We start from the raw sequence: 17,928 nt of genomic DNA on the forward strand, positions 1-17,928 counted from the left end.
TTGTAGTTTGATATAGCCCTATATATTTGTTTTTGGCTTTACTTGCCTTGCCATTGGGGTCTATTTCATAAATTGTTCTCTATCACCAATGTCCATAAGTTTCATACCTGTGTTGTCTTTGGTGTTATTTATTGTTTCAGAACTTACATTTAGTCTTTGATTCATTTTGAATTAACTTTTGTACAGAGAAACAAACTGTACCTAGTTTCTTTCTTTTTAATGTTGCTTTCTAATTTTCCCAGCACCATTTTTTTTTGAAAAGGCTTTCTTTCCTTCATTGTGATTGTGTATTGTTGGCTTGTTTGTCACAACTTATTTGACCATACACTTGCGGTTTTACTTCTAGGCTCTCAAATCTGTTCCATGGGTCTGTGTGTCTGTTTTTCTGTCAATAGCAGTTGTTTTGATTACTGTAGCTCTCTAGTATAATTTAAAGTCAGGCTGTGTTATACCTTTGCCTTTGTTCTTTTTCACAGGATTGCTTTGACTATTAGGAGTCTTTGTAGCCCATACAAATCTGATGATTTTTTGTTTTGTTTCTTTAAAAAATAAGGTTGTGATTTTGATGGGAATTGCATTAAATCTGTATGTTGCTTTGGATAATATGGCCATTTTAATTATGTTGATTCAACTCATGAACACATAGTATCTCTCCATTTTACTGTGCCTTTATCAATCTCTTTTAATTTCAGTATATAGATCCTTCACATAGTTTGTTCAATCCTAGGAGTTTTATTCTTTTTGTTGCAATAACAAAAGGAATTGTTTTTTTCTTTGGAATTTCATTTTCATTATATAGGAGTGAAATGGATTTTGATACATTAATATTAGACTCTGCAACTATATTGTATTCCTTTATTCTTTCTAATAGGTTTTTTTTGGTAAAATCTTTAGGGTTTTGTATGTATTAAATCATGTCATCTGAGAAAGTGACACTTGTACTTTTTTCCTTTCCAATTTGGATGCTTTTGTTTTTCTTTTTACATTTCCTGGACTAGCTATTCTTGCCAGGACTTCTAGGACTGTGTTGAGTAAGAGTCCTGAGAGTGGCCATCCTTATCTTGTTCCTCAATTTAGAGAAAAAGCTTTCAGTCTTTCACCATTCAGTATATTAGCTGAGATTGTGCTGTATGTGACCTTTATTATGTTGAGGGGCATTTTCTTCTATACCTATGTTATAAAGTGTTTTCATCATAAATGGGTGTGTTTTTATCTTGTAAAATGCTTTTTTCTGCATCTATTGATATGTGACTTTTATCCTTTCTTTTGTTAGTGATGTATATTATAATCAATCAATTTGCATATATTGACCCATTCTTGTGCCCATGTAATGAACCTCATTGATTGTGATGTATTATTTTGAATGTGCTGTTATATTTGATTTGCTAGTATTTTTATTAAATGTGCTGCATCTGTATTCATCAGAGATATCAGCCTGTAATTTTCTTTTTGTGTTATCGCTGCCTGGTTTTGATATCTGGGTTATGTTGGCCTCGTAAAATAGGAAGCACTCACTCCTCCTTAATTTTAGGAAGAATTTAAGAAAGATAAGTATCACATATTTTTTAGTGTTTAGTAGAATTCACTATTGGAGCCGCATGATTCTGGTCTTTTAATTTTGAGGTTTTTTATGTTTGTTTCAATTTCCTCACTGTTGATCAATCTATTTAGATTTCCTAATTCTTTATGATTCAGTCTAGGGTGATTATTTATTTTTTATACTTATCCATTTCTTTTAGGGTATTGAATTTGTTGTCATATAGTCTTTCATGGTGCCTAGAATGACTTTTTGAATGGCTAAAATGTCTATAGTAACTTTAATTTTTTCATTTCTGATTGTGTTCATGTGATTTTTCCTCTCTTTTTTTGTGTGTCTGTGAGTCCAGCAATTGATAATAAAATATTGTCAATTTTATTAACCTTTTCCAAGAACCAGCTTTTGGTGCATTAATTTTTTTCTACAGTCATTTTGTTCTCTATTTCATTCAATTCTGCTCTAATTTTAAAAAATTGGTTTTCTTCTTCTGAGTTTCTCCTCTATTTTCTTAAAGAAGATGTAATGTTAGTTTTTTTGCTTAGATTTTTTCTTGTTTCTTAAGATAGGTCTGTAACAGAATGATCTTCCCTTTTATTACTGATTTCACTGCATCCCAGATGATTTGTTTTGTTGTGTTGCCATTCTCATTTGTCTCTATGTATCTTTTGATCTCACTTTTTATTTTCTCTTAGATACAGTCATATTTTATCTGTACGTTGTTTCATCTCCACATGTTTTTATATTTCTTTACATTCTTTTTGCAATGATCTACCATTAGAGCATCGAGGTCAGACAGTATGCTTGGCTTGATTTTAAATTAGTTGAGGCTAAGTCCATGGCCCAACACACGCTCTATTCGGGAGAACATGAGGTCCATCCAGTGTGTATCCAACCATGTAATATGAAAAATACAGATTTTTTTGAAGAAGATACAAGATATGGGAAATATTGTACATAGGACAATGACACCTCAGTCCCCTTCGAAGTAGGGACCTTGGGGCCTCACATAGTTCTCCCAATCATCTTCAGCTGCCCCATCATATTTTCCTGAATCTCATCAATGGTCTAAAATCTCTTCCCTTTCAAAGGTGATTTTAGTTTTGGGAAAAGCCAGATGCCACCAGCTGCCAAATCTGGGCTGTAATGGGGCTGAGTCACCTGGGGGATTTGATGTTTCACCAAAACACTCTGCAAGAGCTGTGATGCATGAGTGGGTGCATTGTCATGATGAAGCTGCCAATCACCAGTTGCCCATAGCTGCAGCCTTCTGAACCATCCCAATATTTTCCATAGAAGAATGTTCAAGCTTAATGCGAACTTTGATGTGGAGTTGTTGCTCTACTCACTCAGTCATTTTGAATGTGATGGCCACGCAGTACACATGCTCACTCAATGGCATCTACTGCCCCATATTATGGCCCCCTATGATTGTGACTAGTACAGTGAAGTTCTCTGTTCACGCATGCATATTCCAGTCCACACTCCTTAGCTGCCAGGTTACATTGTGCAAATGAGTCTTGTTTTTTTAATGATGACAGACCTCATATTCCATGTGCACTGGCGAAGAATTATAATCTAATGTTTTGGAATGTAAGGTTCTCCAAATGTAAATTATGTCCATTTGATCTGTATCAATATTTCTTTATTGGTTTTCTGTTTGTTCACTCTATCTGTAACTGCCAGTAAAGTATTTAGATCCCCAGCTTGATTGTGTTCTTGTCAGTTTCTCCCTCATAAAATGTTAACAAACTGAAATTAATAACACTCTAGAAACTTCAAAGTTGATATGACAAAAGTTGTGAAGTTAGGACACAAGTGACTTAGAATAAGTGAACTTTAATTTAGAATTCTTGAATCCTTGCAACTTCATTTGATTTAGCTTTATTCTTCAGGACTAGGTATGTACAACTAATATAACATTTTTAAACCTCCCACAGAAAAATAACTGGGTTTGAATTTTAGTTTCACCATATATTATTAGTACAAACTTGGGTAAGTTATTGAAGCTCAGTATCTTTATTGGAATATAAAAATTAACATAGTCACTGTCTCAATGTTTTATTTTAAATAATTAAAGTATATAAAGATCGTGCCATAGTGCTTGATACATAGAAATAAACCATTAAAGCAGCTTTTCTGTCATCATTATTATTATTTTGAATATGTCTTCAGATGTTTCTTAAGTTGCTGTGATACGATGAAATTTGGAGATTCAGGACCCTACCTATGACTGAGAAAGTTTTAATATTCCTCTCAGCATGACTAAGCTTTAGACAGGTTTATTTCTGCCCATGTGTCTGCCCCTTGCTTAGGGCATTTGGTCTCAGAACTTGTGACTGTAAATTATTTTTCTGCTCCTTTGAGATATAAATTTTCTTCCAAAATCTTGTTGGTCTTCATGACTCAGGAAGCTCTTTTTCAGGGAACTGGGAGACATGTGTTTAAGATGCAATTATCAAGAAATGTAGTTATTCTTTCAGTCCCTGCAGGAAGGTACAAACCAAACTTCAAAGAGGAAAATTAGAAAACAGAAACGTCCTCATCCTATTGACCAAATGTCTCTTTAATGTTCTCCACTACTTTTACATGAGCTCACACCAAAATATAAAAACCCTCCTGTTTTTTTTGTTTTAACAAAAGTATATTTCTCTTCCCTTTTGCAGTATTCTTGAACAAAGTTTTTTTTTTGCTTGTTTAACATTGCCTGACACAATTTTGAGAGCTCAAAAGTAAATAATGCAATTTTGATGTAGATTTCAAGTTTGAGCTTAACCAGAGATTTTTCTAGGATCCCACCATGTATGGGCATCTAAAGGACTAGCTGTGTGTGTTTGTTTGGAAAATACTTGTTTCATCACTTGAGATGCCTCTTGGAAAGCAATATATGAAGGGAAGAGAGAGAAAAGCAAAGAATATGAGCACCATAGTGATGTTTGAGATATGACAGGCAGGGACTATTTTGAGTACCTGATGATGGGACTTAGACTCACCTCAGACTCAGCCATTGTCACCTCTTCTTTGAGTACTAAAGAAAGGGACTTACAAAAAAAATTAAAAACTGGGTTGTCAACAATTCTGTAAGATTCTAAACCATCCTTACGAGTCATATGCACTTTTATGGAGAAAATAGTATATTCCATCTAATCTATATTTTCTCTTTCCACAGCTTGACTTATGCATAGCCAATAACAGTCTGAAAATATTAAATGGAAAATTTCAGAAATAAACAATTTGTAAGTTTTAAATTACTCTCTGTTCTGAGTAGCATGACAAAATCTAGCACCTTTTTGCCGAGCCCCACCTGGTACCTGAATCTTCCTTTCATCTGATGTATTCACACTGTATATATTACCCACCTACTGGTCTCTTAGTGAATCTATTGGTTATCAGACTGATTCCCATAGTACACTTTGCTTGTCCTCAAGTAACCCTTATTTTATTTAATAATGGCCCCAAAGTGCAAGAGTAGTGAGTCTGACAATTTAAATATGCCAAAAAGAAACCATAAAGTTCTTCCTTTAAGAAAAAAAGAAAAGCTCTGTACTTAAAAAGGAACCAGGAAAAAAAGAATATGTTGAGGTTGCTAAGATCTACAGCAAGAACCAAACTTTTATCTTTAAAATTGTGAAGAAAAATAGATAAATTTGTGTTAGTTTTGCTGTCTAACCTCAAAGTACAAAAATTATGGACACTGTGTGTAGTAACTGCTTAGTTAAAATAGAAGAGGCATTTGATGTGTGGGTGAAAGACATATAAATAAAACATTTTCTAATTCACAGCATCATATTGTGTCAGAAAGCATGTGAAGACTCCAGCCAGGGGTCCTCTGCGCCCCTCTCTCCCAGAAATGACTGACACCTAGCCATTTACTACAGGTACAGGGTGGTTATACAGATTGAAAAATAGGTTTAAACTAGAAATACAAAAATATAATTTTTAGATGGAACACAGCACTAAATGCATCGACATGATCACTGAAGTTTGCATCACAAGCTTTGAAGCAAAATCTTTTGTGAGTTAAAAAGAAAGAGAATGAGACAAGAACTTCCAATTACAATGATCTTTCAAAAGTTTCCAGCAAAAAAAACCCTTCAGATATGGAGGATTCCTAACCAGAAACATTATCTGCTCCTGACATTCACTGTGACTCAGTGATCCAGAATCTCCCAAAGCAGTGAATTCTCCTCCTGACTCATCCTCAGAAGCTCAATAGTAGCCTAACACTACATCACTGTGCTTATGTCATTCATCTCACTTCATTTTGCCACATAGACACTTTATCATCTCACATCATCACAAGAAAAAGAAAGGTGAGTACAATACGATAAGATATTTTGATATAAAGACCTCATTCACAGAATTTTTAATGCAGTATAGCATTATAATTGTTTAGCTTAATTACTATTTATTGTTGTTAATCTCTTACTATGCCTAACTTATTAATTAAACTTATGCACATATAAGAAAAACTTGCTGTACATAAAGATTGGTACCATCTATGGTTTCAGGCATCCGCTGTGGCTCTTGGGACATACAACCTGTGAATATAAGGGAACTACCATATGACCTAGGTGACAATGTCAACCGATTAGCTACATAAGTGGTATTAATTGGCAGAATTAAAACATTCTCACAGAGTGGTAGTGTTGCTGGAAGGTCAATAGAGTGAACTTTTGGAAGGGAAACCAAACCATAGATAATTGCATAAACATGGTACAGTAATCTGTGTTTGTATGCATTTAAGTCTTCTGGATTAGATAGTGAAACAAAGAGATAGAAGGAAAATAATAGATACCGCATTTTAGTTAAATAGCCAGTAATTATAAGACATTTTCTAGATATCCCTGAAATAATTAGCTGGAAGTTTTCTGAGAAAGTTATTTATTGGTTACACTATTAGTTACACTATCTATTAGTAGAGAAAAGGAGAATTTTTGTTAGCATTGACCTACACACTCAGATGCACATGGGCAAACACTAGGCATATTTGCAATCTTTTCCCCAGAATACCTCTTAGAATCTAATTTTGTTTTTATAAAAATCAAACCACTTTTTAAAAAAGTTTTTATTTATGTATTTTTAGAGAGAGAAGGGAAGGAGAAAGAGAGGGACAGAAACATAAGTGTGTGGTTGCTTCTCATGCACTCCCTACTGGGGACCTGGCCCACAATCCAGGCATGTGCCTTGACTGGGAATGGAACCTGTGGCCCTTTGGTACACAGGCCCATGCTCAATCCACTGAGCTACACCAGCCAGGGCAAAAACTCAAACTACTTTTAAAACCTCACCTTGCCAGTTAGGTTTTAATAGGCTCAGTGTGCCTTTACCTAGTTAAAAGAGAAAATTATATATATAAACACTGTATATGTGTGTGTATATAGTGTTTATATATATATGTGTGTGTGTGTAATATAATTTTTTTTACTTTATAATAAAGTAAACAGAGTTTACTATATTATATATAGTGTTTATATATATATGTGTGTATATATATATATATAAACACTGTATATACACACACATACACACACATATAGATATAGGTAAATTCTCAAGTGTCTTTATGCAACCAGAAAAATTTTTTAATAAAATTATATTACAGATTTCATGAGGTGTAATTCTTCATCCCATAATTTATAAAAAATGTCAGCTATATTAGGATGTATATTGATTGGACAATCATATAGGGTGGGGCAAACATAGGTGACATCAGTTATAATAATTTTAATAATTAATAAATAATAACACAAGAATAAACTCTGTTTCACCTCCTCAAAACTGTAAATCTATTTTTCCCTATCTCGCATATTTTACAGTGTTCCCTCTGTAACATATCTGCATATGTTACAGATATTTCTAGTACCTGACACCATGCATAGTTATTAAAATATTATTGATAATGTTTTCTGTACTGTATTTTACATCCTGATGACTGTTTTTTAATTAACAGTCTGTACCTAATCTTCTCATCTTTTTCACCCAGTCCCCCAGCCCCTCCTCTCTTCACTTCAGACTCTTAATCGCAACTTGGCCTTGTTAGTTCCCCAGGAAGACAGCATGCCTTCCAGTTACTCCTGACTTCCCACAGGTAACATCTTCTTGCTCTTAGCATAGACAGTGAGGAAGACTTGGCTACTTGGTCAAATTAGGATTTTTTTCACAATTCAGGTTCTTTGAATGTTTTATGTTCTGTGTCTCCTTTTGTCTTGAATTATTGCTTCTCAGAAAATCTAAATTTACTATTTCTTAAAATGTGCTTGTTTTTTGGCCTCAGTGAAATATTTTTCTTGCTATTTTTCTTATGTATTAAAATTCTTGGATTACAACAAGGTGTGCTGCACTTATCATTGCATTTGAAATATTTTAAAATTATTCCATCTTATTGAGGGCATCTTCATTTTTTTTAAATAATGTAGGTAGTTTTTAAATCTTACCACTTTCTTTTCAAACTAGACCAGCTTAACTTTAAAGTACACCTCATTGGTGAATTTCTCTACAGAAAGATAAAATTAGCACAGAACCTGGTAATAATGGAACAGTTCCCTTGATTCCACACCTACTAAGTGTCAAGAGGAACTGATGTCCGTTATGGCTCCCTCCGGGAACTCCCACTGTTCCTGGCATGCTTATTCCCGGGCTTCTTGTCCCATACTACCCTGGTAAATGATTAGCCCCTCCATTCTACACGAGATTCCAATTCATAGTAAAATGTCAACGATTACCACAAATTGTTCTAGTTACTACCAGCACAGCTTCCTTCTGAAAAAGAATTAACCTTCATCCAAATAATTCAAAAACTTTTATTACTCCTTTTACCTTATTTTACATGTGTACATATGCACACACATATTTGCATGTATATAACTGTGTGTATATTTCTATAAATTAAAGAAATCCAAAGTTAGTGTTTTAGGTTTTGGAGGATAGAACTAACGTTAGAATACTGGAAAATTTTCCAGTACACCTGTACGACCTGGTACAAAAGAGTCACCTAAGTGTTTTTGAGCATTCCTGGTTAGTTCAGTTTTCCTTTACAGAAGGAGTTATTTCAAGCTTTGATTTTACGTCCTTAACAAATGCTTCATTTAAAATNCTACAGAAAGATAAAATTAGCACAGACCCTGATAATAATGGAACAGTTCCCTTGATTCCACACCTACTAAGTGTCAAGAGGAACTGATGTCCATTATGGCTCCCTCCGGAAACTCCCACTGTTCCTGACATGCTTATTCCCGGGCTTCTTGTCCCATACTACCCTGGTAAATGATTAGCCCCTCCATTCTACACGAGATTCCAATTCATAGTAAAATGTCAATGATTACCACAAATTGTTCTAGTTACTACCAGCACAGCTTCCTTCTGAAAAAGAATTAACCTTCATGCAAATAATTCAAAAACTTTTATTACTCCTTTTACCTTATTTTACATGTGTACATATGCACACACATATTTGCATGTATATAACTGTGTGTATATTTCTATAAATTAAAGAAATCCAAAGTTAGTGTTTTAGGTTTTGGAGGATAGAACTAATGTTAGAATACTGGAAAATTTTCCAGTACACCTGTACGACCTGGTACAAAAGAGTCACCTAAGTGTTTTTGAGCATTCCTGGTTAGTTCAGTTTTCCTTTACAGAAGGAGTTATTTCAAGCTTTGATTTTACGTCCTTAACAAATGCTTCATTTAAAATACATGCACACACACAGAGAATCCTTGGGAGTGAGTCAACAGCAAGCTCACTGTGATCTAAAGATGCAACATAGTATTAAGAGAAGAAACAAAAACTAGGTCCAATCTTTGGCTACGTAAATGAATAACAAGAAGTAGGTAGTGGATACTGGGAACAAAGCAAGCACATGGCTCTGACCATAGCTGGAGACACCCACGTGAACTGTCATGTTTTACGAGCCACATCTTAGAATACCTTCACGGTAGAAGATCAGAATGATCAGTTTGTAAACAACATCCTGTTAGAAATCACTGAAATTATCCATTTTCTATTCTTTTTATTCATGTATTCAACAAATAAAGTTTCACTGGGATCTATGTCTATGGTCCTTTCATTCTGATGAAAGAAAAATAAAATAGGGTGATATAACATAGCAAAAGGCAATATAACACAACAGATAATCTGATACCTGATTTGGGTGTGTAAAGTTCAGATTCTTTGCACATTGGAAAGCTAAGTGCATTGCAGAAAAAGAAAGCAACGGTGAGGAATGCTGTATGTTAGGAGAAAGGTGATGGTGTAAAAGGTGGTCAGGGAATACCTTGCAAAACTGGTGACATTTAAGTAAAAAACTGATGGCAATGATAGATCAGGAGGAAGTTATGTTTGGATACTTGAACTGCTTGCCAGACAGGGAGGAGCACCAACAATTAAAAATCTTATAAGGCCACGATCTGTTAGCAATCACTGAGAAAAGAGAACAAGGACATTGAGGAGGAAGTCACTGATGGAGAATGTAGATGAGACCCTTGAGATAAGAGCCTATGACAGCAGTTTGTGTACTTTCGGAGGCAATTTTCAAAACTTCGACTGTTGTGAGGTCGATTGGAGTGATACAAGGTTTACAAATAGGAGAATAACATAGTTGGCTTTCAGTTTTAACAAAACCAATCTGGCTGCTCTGATGTAAACAGTCTAATAGAAATATAAGTTACAAGAGTTTTACAATAAAAAAATCAAGACATAATGATTCATTACCACCACTATTAATAAAAGGGACACATGGTCCAGAGTGGTGAGATTCTGGATGTATTTGAAGATTGAGGCCACAAGATATGCTGAAGTACTGTATTTGGGGTCACAAGGACAATATTCTAAGTGTGCATTATGTGGCAAGCCTCTGATTTGTACTGCAGTGTGATACTGGAAAAACTACCCTGCAATCTCAAACTGTACAATGCAATCTTAATAAACACTAGGAAAATTTATGGTTGTCTCTTGAGTTTTAAAAGTGCTAGACGAACCCAAGATGGTGGTGGGGTAGGTGGAAGTTACACTCACCTCCTCTCAGAACCAAACTGGAATTACAACTAAAATGTAAAACCAACAACCCGCATAACCAACTGAAGACTAGCATGAAAGAAGTCTTATAACCACAGATTTACAGAAGAAGCCACATTGAGATAAATAGCAGGGATGGAGACAGAAATAAAAACAGGCAAGCCTCACATCTGCAGTGTGGTGATTAAAAATTTGAATGGATATCTGAGCTGCAAATTTTCTCCCTGAAGAGCGTGGGGCCTCAGCTCCACACCAGCCTTCCCAGCACACAGCGCCAGAGCCCGGATGAGGTGCCCATATAAGGTCTGACTGTGAAAGCCTGAAGAAATTCTGTCCAACCAGAAGAGATGGAAGTTGGCCCTGGCTCATGTAGCTCAGTAGATTGAGTGCGGGCATGTGAATCAAAGGATCAGGGTTTGATTCCCCGTCAGGGCACATGCCTGGGTTGCAGGCCAGTTCCCAGCAGGGGACGCAGGAGGGGCAACCATACATTGATATGCCTCTCCCTCTCTTTTTCCCTTCCCCTCTAAAGATACATAAATAAAATCTTTAAAAAAAAAGAAGAGATGGAAGTTGGCTGGAGACATAGCCACCCTTGTAAGAAGCCAATACAGAAAATCCTGTTTGCAGCCGCTCACTCTGAGCTTATGGCAGAGGGAGGGTGGAACATACTAAAGTCATGTGAGGAGGAGCTGGGTTCTGCAGCTCCAGAGAGAGAGCAGCAGAAAGGACATCAGCCAGGACCCCTGTGCTGAGTGCCTCTCCCACACTGAAGACACCATCTTTGGGGGGTGGATTTTTCCCGTCCTCAGGATATCAACCTAGGAGGGTACAATAGCCCCAACTTCTGGATTCCCTGTCCCCCCACCCTGCAGAGCTGGTGACCTGCTGAGGAGTTAGCTGCCTGGTCTGGGTGTAGAACTCTGTGCAGACTAAAGGAATGTCAGTGACTGAGTTATGTGGTTTTGGGGCAGGGACCATTCCCTCCAGTTTGGGTGAACCCGGCTAGCACCTCCTCCTCATGGGAGATGCATTAGTCCCTTCCTCCTGGGTCTGGTGGCCCCACAATTCCAAATCCTAGTGACCCCACCCTGCTGACCCCACCCTGTTGAGCAGTGGCTCCCTAGGAGGTCTGGACAGAGTCTGAGACAAACTGAGTTACGTGGTTCTGGGCAGAGGTCACTCCCTCAATTAACCTAAACCTGACTAGCACCTCCCTGTCATGGAAGATTTACTAGCCCCACCCACTAAGCTCCTGGTGACCCTACCTTGCTGAGCTCAGGCTCTCAGAAGAGTCTGGAACAGACCATGTTGTGTGTGTGCTCTAGCACTGAGGCCATTTTTACCTTGTATTTCTAGCCAGTGAAAAGCTTTCCACTGGCCTAATCTTTGTCTGTTTGGGCCTGATGCATTCTGAGGGCCTCCCCTTGACTCATTCCCACCACAAAGTTCAGTAGGCACCTGGCAAAGGGTAACCGGACTTAGTACACTCTGGGACACAAGTCTGAGTGTCTGAGCAGCCTCAGACCCAGCAAGGGCACCAAGTTTGAACCTGTATCAATCTGGTAAACAACTTGCCCCTACCTGGTAACTCACGGAGAACCTTCCTTATGCAACTTGAGAACCACCAGAGATTCTTTTAGTGACTGAGCCTAACAGGCAGCCAACAGGTGGATACAGGTGGAGGCAAAGCAGATGTTGTGATGCCTTGGGCTTTTTGATGACCTGACCCCAAGTTCAGTGCTGGTGGCCCTGGTGCACAACTTGGTCCTTTCCCCACAAACCCAGACCTAACAGAGATAACCATGAAGTATGGATCACTTTAGAGCTCTTGAAAGGTATTATATGACCCTAATAAATATTGACTCACACAACAGAGGAGCACCTAAATATGTAAAGCAAATCCTGATGGACATAAAGAGGAGATCAACAGAAATACAGTCATAGTAGGTGACTTTAACACCCCATTGACTTCAATGGATAGATCTTCCAGATAAAAAATCACCAAGAAAACAGCAGCCTTAAATGACACATTAGGACAGATGAATTTAATTGAAATTTTCAGAGCATTTTATCCCAGAGAAGCAAAATATACATTCTTTTTAAATGCACATGGAACATTTTCTAGGATATAACACATGCTAGGACACAAAATAAGTCTCAGTGAATTTAAGAAGATGGAAAGCATATCAAACATCTTTTCTTTTATCAAAACATCTTTTCTGACTATAATGGCATGAAACTAGAAAATGATCATAAGAAAACAACTGAAAAACACACAAAGACATGGATGCTAAATAACATATGACTAAACAATGAATTGGTTAACAATGAGATCAAAGAAGAAATAAAAAGATGCCTTAAAATAAATGAAAATGAGAACACAACAGCCCAAAATTGAAGGGACACAGTAAGACCAGTCCTAAGAAAGAAATGCAGAGCAATACTGGCCTATCTCAAGAAACTAGAAAAATCTCATATAAAAAATCTAACTTTATGCTTAATCTCATAAACCACGCTGTGATGTATTCACACAATAGAATACTTGACCATAAAAATGAAGGGAATCGTACCTTTTGTGATGACATGAATGGACCTAGAGAGTATTATGCTAAGTGAAACAAGCCATTCAGAGAGTGACGAATAGCATATGATTGCACTTACATGTGGGATTTAATGAACAAAATAAGCCAACAAACAAAATAGAAATGGACTCCTATATACCTCTTGAACAGAGAACAGACCCACAGTTGTCAGAGGAAAGGGTATTGTGGGGCTAGGTAAAAAGGATAAAGAGCTTAAGCAAAGACAATAAAAACTCAAAGACATAGACAACAGTGTAGTGATTGCCAGAGGAAAAGTTTGGGGAAAGGCAGAACTGGTAAATGGTGACAGGAGACCTAACTTTTGGTGGTGAACACACAGTACAATACACAGATGGTGTGTTACAGAATTGTATAATTTTATTAACTATTGTCACCCCAACATGTTCAATAATAATAAAATAAAATGTGATAAAATAAGAAATTTTGTCCAACATTAATCCTTATGCTGTTAGTTCTTCTTTTTGTAGATCTTTTTTTCAAAGATTTTTATTTATTTATCTTTAGAGGGGAAGGGAAAGAGAGAGGGAGAGAAACATCAATGTATGGTTGCCTCCCACGTATCCCCCCGCCGGGAACTGGCCCACAACCCAGGCATGTTCCGTGCCCTGACTGGGAATTGAAGCCTGATATTTTGGTTCATAGGCCTGTGCTCAATCCACCGAGCTATGCCAGGGAGGCCTGTTAGTTCTTAATTATTGAAGAATGTAAAAACAACGCACCCAAATGAATATTTATTCAGAATACTAAATCATTATCGACATTGAAATTAAAGTGTCATATTTCTGTGTTAAAAAAAAAGAGTAGCTCAGGCTAGTGTGGCTCAGTGGGTTGAGTGCCAGCCTGCAAATCACAGGGTCACTGGTCCAAACCCCAGTCAGGGCGCATGCCTGGATTGTGGGCCAGGTCCCCATTTGGGTGTGCACGAGAGGCAACCACACATTAATGTTCTCTCCCTCTTTTTCTCCCTTCCTTTCTCTAAAAATTAATAAAGAAAATCTTTAAGAAAGATGAGTAGTACATAAAATTTGAAAAATGTTTGCCTTCTCATCAAATACAATTTTGGTATATCTTTCAACATTTATCCTTTGCACCTTCAGTGTTGTGAACTGTCTACAGGGCTTCCTTTAATGTGAAGTTTTTGCCTCTGGTGAAATCTTCATCCTTTTTTTCCACAACCACTTTTTCCAGTTACATCAATAACTTTGCCTTCATTAAATTTCTCTGGCTACAAATTTAGTCTCTGAAATGTAGTGTCAACATTTGCATGGTCATTGATTTCTTCCACAACTCCATTTACATTTGATTCAAATTTTATATTCAGCATTCTGACATTTTGTTTCATTGCTTCATCTGACTTTCATCTTCCTTGGCCAGTTCCCTCTATTGATTACTCACTTTTGTGAAATGCCACCTCAGTTTATTACTGGGACACAAGAAGGCAACAAAACTGCATGTGCTGCTGTCCGTGCATGTACCAGATAGCAGATGCACAGCAACCAATCACCAACAGCCTGAAATAAACAATGTGACTGGTAACAAATCCCGGTGTGCATCTGTGGTTTACATGATGACATGTGGACTGCAGAGCTACCAGCAAAGTGGGCACTTTGTGCAATTTCTCATAGCTATTTCATCACTGCAGCTGAAAATTGAACCTTGTTGTTGGGGACCAGTGCTATTTATCTAAACCTCGGTAACTGAAACTTATACATATCACAAATTGTATAAATTGTGAGTTTCCTGTTTTGCAGAAGAAAGAAATGCTGGAAGGGTTTCAGTTGCTATTTTCAAACTATAATGTGAGAAATAGATGCCCTGTTTGAAGTCAAGAAACAGTGGGGATTCTAGATGGGAATTTTTTATAGGGAGGTTGAATTAATTCAAAACAAGGTATGGTTTATAAATTTATAAGTATTGCTAATGCAAATGTAGCCTCTGAAATAAATGAAAACCTCACAAAACCTGAAATTTTCTGACACTAAATAATCACCTTTTGTCCAGGAGCATTAAATCTGCAAATCTCCAATTAAGTACGCCTTTCAACCAACTAACCTTTGATGCTACCTCATGAGGTAACTACACGATGCTCTCTGATTTCTGGAGTACACTGAGTGGAACTACATCATGCAAGGACATCTTCTTTGCTTTCATTTCCTGTAGGAAAATGAACTCTTTTTGAAAAAAAACAGGTTGGTCAAAAATATTATAAGAACTAACACATTTTGACTAGGCATGACATTTTCAAATCCGTTAACAGAAATGTACAAAATTTAATCAACAAACCAACAGTGTGCCCAAAATAAATAATATTGTAATTAATATAATCAAGAGTTGTTCATTATATTCTCAGGTTTGGAAAAAAATCACAATAACTGATTTGTTCATATATCAAGGCACATATGTGGCNACATCATGCAAGGACATCTTCTTTGCTTTCATTTCCTGTAGGAAAATGAACTCTTTTTGAAAAAAACAGGTTGGTCAAAAATATTATAAGAACTAACACATTTTGACTAGGCATGACATTTTCAAATCCGTTAACAGAAATGTACAAAATATAATCAACAAACCAACAGTGTACCCAAAATAAATAATATTGTAATTAATATAATCAAGAGTTGTTCATTATATTCTCAGGTTTGGAAAAAAATCACAATAACTGATTTGTTCATATATCAAGGCACATATGTGGCACATACACTCATGTTCTTATAAACTGAAATGTGACATATACCTTAGTAAATGTGTGCGGTAGTAACTTTATGACTTTTGATATGTACTTTGTTTATTATATAACGTACTATGGTAATGTTTTACTATCCTCCATGTATATGACTGTCAGCACCATTATGGTTTGGAAACTTCAATAAGAGTGGGAATTGCTATAATGCAAAAGATGCTATAGTAGCTTTAAACTTGTCTCAACATTAAAATATAACATTAATTTTATATTGGAAAATATAATTTTAAAGTTAATTTTTTACCAGTAAATTCAATTTATTTTCTTTGAAAGTTATGTAAAAATCTTTGCTGGTCTTATGAGTACACATGGCATAGTTTCTTAGTAGATAATCAATTAGCAAGCAGAATATAAATACATAACATTTTATCATATTTTCTAGTAACAACTTTACTTTTTCTCATATTTTATTGGGGTGATAAAATTATATAGAATTTTTGTCTCAGTAAGTACAAATTCACAGAAAGATCGTTTATAATTTGCATTTATAAATTGTTCTATTTATTTTGTTATTTGCATACATATTTTCATGCTTCTGTGGGCAAATTTCAAACCACTGATCCATTTCCATAAGTTGAGGAAGTAAAGCAACATTATAGAAAACTAGAAAAAAATAAAACTTATCAGACATATTTAATATGTGCAATTTTAATGTAGAAATGGCTTAGCTGAAATGAACCACATTCTGTTAATATTGACATACACAGTCTTTTATCAACCTTTAAGAATATACCCATCACTAACCCTGGAGGTGGAAGTAGGAGATAACAGGCACTAGGGCCCTTGAAGCATCCTCTCTCCTCCCCAAGTTACCTGATCTGGCACCAACCCTGTCCCAGCCTGTGGCCTGGCCCACTCAGGCAGCCTCGGGAGAAGCCCAGCCCAAAGCCCCTCTGGAGTAGTACAAATCTATGAGGGCCACATGCCCGGCCACCAGCATTGATAAGATGGACCTCCTTGCATGTGAAGAGATGAGGAAGATAAATTCAGTTCAAAAATCAGTTCCAGGTTCATGAACCACGAGGCTCAGCCAAAGGCTGCTACAAACTAACTTGTTATGAACATGCTGCATGTTGTACACATGCATTCCTCATCATTTAGGCTGCAATGGGCAGAGCCCTCTCTATCACCTGATGACTGCTAGGGGAAAGTAACAGCATGTCTTTATGGAATGGGTCTCTGTGCCCTCTGCATTGTTTCCACAGCATTTCACCTTGTACCATGGAAAAAGAAGCACTTAAGGACAAAGGAGCATTGTTTCCACACATGCAATAGAATAGTTATTGATTTCTTCATTGCCACGTCATGCATTATGAGTAAATCTTTGTGAACTTGGACCCCTGGCATCTCATGTGTGTTGGTTTTTCTGGCTCATACCAGCAGGGAAACCATTTATGTTTTTCTCTACCATGAAAAGTATAAGGTGGTTGAGCTTTTTTTTAATCTCACAATGGGTTTCTTTCCAGCCATGGTGGTGACACAGTGAATACACTAATGGACTTCAGGAACTTGCTTGTAGGGGGTTAATTTATTGCCTATGAGTCGTGCTCTTCAAGAGCCTATGGCATCATTGTATTTGCCCACACCATCTGGCACCTGTTTGTGACCACGGCAGCTGCAGTGCATTACCATGCCATTTGGAAATATCTTTACTGAGTCCTGCAGACTTTATGTGACATTTATGACCAATCTGTACTAGGTCTCCAAACCAGTATTATTTCAATTATGGCACTTGGGAGTGGAGTAAGAGCTGAATATTGAACAGGAGGAAAAAAGAAGAAGACGACAACTATACTGACTCTCTTTATATAGTTTAAATATAGTAACTGTGAAAGTATAAAGTTTGTGTTCTAGAGCCGTGGCTGTTGTAGCTCAGTGGATTGAGCACAGGCTGTGAACCAAAGGGTCGAGGTTCGATTCCCAGTCAGGGCACAGGCCTGGGTTGTGGGCCAGGTCCCCAGTGGGGGCCATGTGAGAGACAACCACACACTGATGTTTCTCTCCCTCTCTTTCTCCTTCCCTTCCCCTCTCTC

General features: G+C 36.9%; 1 pseudogene; it reads left to right on the top strand.

Moving 5' to 3' along the window:
• Positions 1-5,504: 5,504 nt before the first annotated feature.
• LOC118994094 (monocyte to macrophage differentiation factor-like) lies at positions 5,505-17,580 on the top strand (annotated as a pseudogene).
• Positions 17,581-17,928: the final 348 nt, after the last annotated feature.

Source organism: Sturnira hondurensis, unplaced genomic scaffold (genome assembly GCF_014824575.4).
Source record: "Sturnira hondurensis isolate 20B ecotype Veracruz unplaced genomic scaffold, ASM1482457v3 Scaffold0000880, whole genome shotgun sequence".
Taxonomy (NCBI): Eukaryota; Metazoa; Chordata; class Mammalia; order Chiroptera; family Phyllostomidae; genus Sturnira; species Sturnira hondurensis.